Raw genomic sequence first — 6,102 nt, 5'->3', positions numbered from 1 at the left:
CAGTGAGACCAGCAGCCTGATGCCTTTAATGCAGTTCTGAGAGTGTTAACGAGTAATGGCCTCTATAAACATTGAGTACTTCTCTCAAGGCTGGCCTCTGAATAGTCTCTAAAAGGCTTTGAGTTTCCTACTGTGATGAATGCTTGATTTTGTTTAGACACAGAGTCGGGAAAGCGAGTGAGAATACATTATTGATCTGCGGTAGGCCCGCCCACAGAAAAGAGATTTAGTGATGTTGTGGACCTCCGCACTTCTTGTTTCATCACAATGAGTGGTGTAGTTGGGAGAACTCCTGTGGAAGTAAACCATGGAGAGCCCAAGCCTTTCATTATTTACACCTCCCTCAGATGCTGGAGTTGTTTTCAACAGTACGATAGCTGAACTTCACAATTATTTTGTTTCTTACATGACACTTTTATCCAGAATGATTTTAAAATATTTTTACCTGTTAGTACAACTGGCTCTAGCAGTTCAGGTTAAGTACATGTCTCAGCAAAGCCCTCATCAGACACTTGCACACTAAATCTAAAGTCTTCGCTGTGTGGACTACTTGGGAACAAAGCCCAGAACATCCCGTGGCGACTCGCAACAGAAGATTAAATGAAATGTGAGCAATGGTTGTATCAGTGGGAGGCGTCCAGCCTTGAGTAAGATACTTATATTTCTCACTCTCTGGTTCTGGTTTTATGGTGTAATAAAGGGTGTTGTTCCATAGCACAGCAGTATGCCCTTTAAAAGAGACAAAAAGTTGTTCATTCTCAGGAGGAGCCAACACACTCACCATTGCTGAACCTTTTTTTTTTTTTTCCCCGCGAATATACTTTGACTGTGTTCCTGAGGAAAAAAAATCCAGGCAACTGCAAAACTACAAGCAAAATTTTCCTGTGTTCATGATCCAAGTTCCCTTGTAACGATGCAACTTAGTTTGATATGAGACAAGCACCTGTGTGCTTTTATGGCATATGTAAATTGTCCAAAAAAAAACACTTTTTTATTCCATTGTAAATATGAAGTTATTTGAAGGCCAGCCACATATGTATCTGTACTGAACTGATATCTCTTACTGTCCAACAGATTTTCCTAGTTTGGTAGTTTTCAGGACATCAACAAATGAACTGCACATCAATACCACCGATTCCAGTCCTAGTGTTCTGTCTCTGATTTGGCTTTATAGTTTGCTTCCATTAGACCAGTCTTATTTTCTCCCATTTACAGCAGTCTATAAATAGCTGTAAATACTGACAAAAAAAAAATCTAACTATTCATGCAATTGACCTGTTAAGTTGAAAAAATTGCAGTTCATCAGTAAATGGGTTTAGGAACAGGTTCTGTTTCCCTCTGCTACTTCTCGCTAGAAACATTTTTCAGTTGTGCCTGTAAGTATTTATGTATTCACAGTGGAAAAACAGTACATGAAATTATAGATGTTCAATTGAATTCCCCTGTCAAAGGCAAGTGCTGCTGTATTAGACAATGTTGCATTTGCATGGATATCCAACAGTGGCTTTTCAAGTTGCCTTTCTTTTTTGGATGAGTAAAAACTGCTTGCAGAAGGCAAAGTTTTAATATTCCATGTCCAAAACCCAGAAAATGACACATTGGCATGGCCAACCGGACTGTCTCATCAGGGGCTCCTGAACGGAACTGTCCTGGGTGAGAAATGCGGTCTATTCCCCTCTGTCGCCGCTGCCGTTTGAATACATTCATGAACAATGAGGGAGGGAGTCTTGCCGTCTGTTTGACTGCATTAGGGTGCAGGCTCACAGATGAGTTCTCTGCGAGAAAAGTCACGCCCTGCTCTGTCTGCTGTCAGGCTGGGATTGTCGGAACGTGCTAGAAGCAGACTTTTTCCCCTAAACAGAACAAGAAAGTAACGACTCAACACTTATCAGATTCAATACTTCATTATTGCTTTTTAACACTTTAGGGTGTAAAAGCTTACATGAAATGACCCTGCCCTCTAACTCTGCATATAAAAAGGTATGTGGTTTATTTCACTTTGACATTTATATGGAATTTTGATCGCTTATGACTTTGACCTCTGTTATAGCCTGAATTATTTTTTTTTCCATATTTTTGAGAGTTCTGAATGAGCAGAAAAGAATTTAAGTGAAAATCTTCCTCTTACAGACCCCTCGCTGTAGGTCAGCAGTCCTGACCAGACGTTCTGTGCTGTGAAGCATCAGACCACAAGACGTTTGGCTCTCAATGTCCTCTAATGGCACTTGAAAGGCAACCCTCTGCTCCAAAGACTGGAGGTCTTATAGTGAGTAAGGCCCTGTAATGTGCCAGGGTGCTGGAGGGCTTTGGAGTTCACTGCCTCCGTCATACTCCAGCGTAGGCTTGGAGTTGGCTTTTCCACGCCTTGTAATCAAATGTTTATTCAGTCGGATGCATGAGAACTACAGAAAATCAAAGCATTATTCAAAGTAAAAACCCTTGACGGCTGTATGAACTCCAGCGTTTAGTCCCTGTGGTGGATTATACACAAAAAGAATAAGGTTGAGGTTTTTGATGCAAAGCAGTCTGTTCTTGGAGGCTTTGCATTTATTTTCCCGCATGTGGGTCGTTGCCTTTCACACTCCTGTCGGTGTTGTCTGCATGTTTGCTCTGCTGACGACCCCTTTGTCTTCCTTCAGGGCCGACACTGCAGGGCTAACTGCTCCTCCTCACCTGAGTTCCATCGCAGCTCTGAGGGAAAGCCCAGCAGCCCTTATGATTATTTATTTGACACTTCCCTCCAAAGCAACTTACAGTTTTGGGGTTGCACAATACGCTACGGAAAATGATCCTCATTTATAAACCTGATTAATTTTTACTGTATCCATTCAATCTTCATCAGTCCTGTTCGAGGGTCAGTATCTCAATCAAGGGTACAACAGCACCAGCAGGACTCAAACTTAGGACCTTCCCACTGTAAGACGATGAGTAACCACAATGCTTTCTCTTGTGCTCTGCTTTTAGCGGATGCTGGCAGCGTAGTGGGTCCAGCTGCTGTCTTTGGTTTGAATCTCACCTCCAGCTGTAGGACCCTTGAGCAAGGTACTTACCTAAATTGCTCCAGTAAAAATTACCCAGCTGCATAAATGGGTAAATAATTGTAAGTATCTTAACACTCTAAGTCGCTTTGGAGAAAAGCATCAGCTAAATGAATGAATGAATGTAATATAGTGTCACCGGGTTAATTTAAAAGAAAAACATATTGTCTGCCTCCCACAGAAGGGTGGTACAACCTGCTACCTGTACAGTACTTCTCTGATATCCCAGAAGAACCAGGACCCCTTTCACCTACAGCTCCGAATGCACTGACTGTGGACTCCTTAAGACATTGTTACGGGTCTCAGGCTGTTGTATGAGATGGAGACAGAAAAGCACTTCAAACGAGGCCTAAAGTACACACTTGCCCCGCTCAGTTCGCGTTTCAAAGGCAACTCATCACATGGGGAGGGCGTTTGAAGTTATTTCAGCTTTGCCTTTTCCAGAGAAGAGACATGCAATTTGGTTTTTATTCTGTTTGAGTTGAAAATCACGGCTGCGATTTGAGCGGCACACGAGACCTGGGAAGATTAGCATGTTTATTTTAATATTCTCCGACTGCTGGGAGTCTTAGCGTTCAGCTGACGCTTTAAGCAGATACCTTCTTACACACAAATGTACGGGGACCTGTGAAAAATTGAAGCTGAAAGATTACCCGCCCACTGTAAATGAGTACGGCAAAGAACACAGAAATTTTGGCGGAAAAGAAATTTAGAGGCAACCGATCCTGAAAACAGAGTTCTTCCTGGGAGGGGTCAACATTTCCACCTAGCAAAACTCTAATTACAAAAGTACACTAAAAACAAGTGCTGCAATATATCGTATTCATGTTGTGGGCACATGGGCGAAGGTGAATACTTCGAAGATTCACACGTGCTCTGTCACAGGGCCCAACTGATAAACGTGTCAGGAGAACCGCTGAGAGGAACTTTGGAATTGGGATGTCGTTGTGTTTTACTCTAACCCTGCCAAATTGCACACTCGCCATTGGACAGCTGTTAATGCCCATGTTAAAGCAGTTTCTGTCCCCCCCACCGCTATAGCTGCCAGAATGTAATATGTGTTTCATAACTTACTGTGGCCTGTTTTCAAATAACTTGTTTTTATGTGCATCATATTCTTGGTGATTTGACATTCGAACAGCCAACGTGTGGAAGGTGCAGCATGTCGATAACAGCGCGTGGGGAGGTGGTGCCATCTTGGCTGGATAATGTATCCATTTCAGCATGTGCTGAGTTTCTACGTCCCCCCAGCAGCTCAGTGGGATCCTGTGGGGGACAATATTCTCACATATCTGAGAGCCAGTCTTCTCACAACAGTCCATGGCTGTAACAGCAGTACCAAGCACCCAAGAGCCAATTTGAGCCGTAATGGCTCCCTCCTGGTCTTCGGAGGTCAGAAGCAGGTGGGCCTTGCCGGAATGCATTTTGGGGCACCAAACATCATAGCCCCGTCAACCCCCATCCAGACCACCCCTCCCCAACCTACACCCCCGAATCCTTTACCGGCAGGTGTCTTATCTCCATCACGCAGCCGGAGAAAGCCCAATCTTAGAGCAAGATGGTAACCGGAATGTGACAAATCCATCTGTCCTGGTTTGAATTTGTATGCTAATTTGAAGTAATAGCCCCTCTGGTGACAGAGCAATGGAACAATTCAATCACGGCATCACTGACAGGCCCTGCTGCTCTGTCTACAGCCTGGCTTCAGCACAGACCGCGGTTAAGGCTGATATATTGAACTTGTAGAGCGAGATGCATTCTTTATGTTTCAATGAGCTGTGTGGAAATGACTGTTTTAAATCAATCTCACCTCCACTGGGTGGATCTGTTGAACCAGTGCGCTATAGGCACTGCTCAAAAGATTGAAATGAGTGCGTCTTGATCCTTGTTTTAATCAGACTTGGGCTGAAAGTTACAAAGATACAACAATCGTTACCAAGTTAGAAATATGAACACCATATTGGTACTATTCACTGTCATATCTCAGTACCGAAACCTTCAGTGTTGTGAAATAAAGTTGCTAAATGCTTCTAAACTGTTGTATTCAAAGTACATTACAAAATACTGTTGGTGTCTTCTCCATGCCATTCTTGCATTAAATGCCAGCTCAACTTGTTAGTGCAGCCAGCAGCAGAGCTAAGGGTCCTTTGAGATGCTGTCCTTGTGATGAAGTGTTTCCTCATCTCACCTCCATCTCAAGGTGTTGCTTCCTCCTTGGCTCATTCTGTCCACACAATGAGTAATAACATATTTGGTTACAGGATTGCGATGCAAGGCTTTTCAGAACTGAAAATGTTGCTGAAAACAAGCAATATGGGATATTGGCATTAAGGTACCTCTTTAGAGAAACTGGGCTTTGGTGATGGTTATAGGACACATCTCTTTTCTTTCTGAGCCACTTATCATGTAAACAACCCCCAAAGGATCTATTGGGTTTTTATACCATGTCCTTTATTAGTTGTCAGGTTCATAGAGATTTTCACGTACAAAACTAGTATGAAACAGTAGTACTCTCAATACCCTGTTTCTGTAAATGTATATTCTCTAAGATGTAATAGAACAGTAAGATTCTACATCTTAGACTAATTAGACTAAATAGACTTTACTGGTTGCTGCTTCTGAAAAACCACAGTGAATGCTTTGGTTTTTTGCGCAAAGGAAATTCCTTTATTGGTATACTTTATAAGTAAACCTCCAGGAATTGTGAAAAACCTGTTCTGGATGTTGTAGCAAATGCCTCTGTGTCTTTTTCTCCCCCTGTGCCACATTAGGTGGTGAAGAAACATTACAATGTCAATTTCTCCTTTCCATTACTTCAACCATTGAAGTGAATCCTGACAATTTATTTTAGCCTGTTCAATATTAAGCCACTCAACCAAAATTCAAAAGGTTACGTCTGACGCATGATGCACACAAGTCAGATTGAGGGGAAACACACACACGTACAGTACATAAAAAATTAAATGGCCACCTTGGTCGGGCTGAGCATGCGAGACCCATTGCACCGCACGTTAAAAATGGGACACCGTCGTCCTTGCAAAGCCGACAATTCGAAGAAGTGGAC

The sequence above is a fragment of the Scleropages formosus genome, chromosome 5 (assembly GCF_900964775.1).
Source record: "Scleropages formosus chromosome 5, fSclFor1.1, whole genome shotgun sequence".
NCBI classification, from domain to species: Eukaryota; Metazoa; Chordata; class Actinopteri; order Osteoglossiformes; family Osteoglossidae; genus Scleropages; species Scleropages formosus.
Note: the sequence above shows the minus strand (reverse complement) of the source record.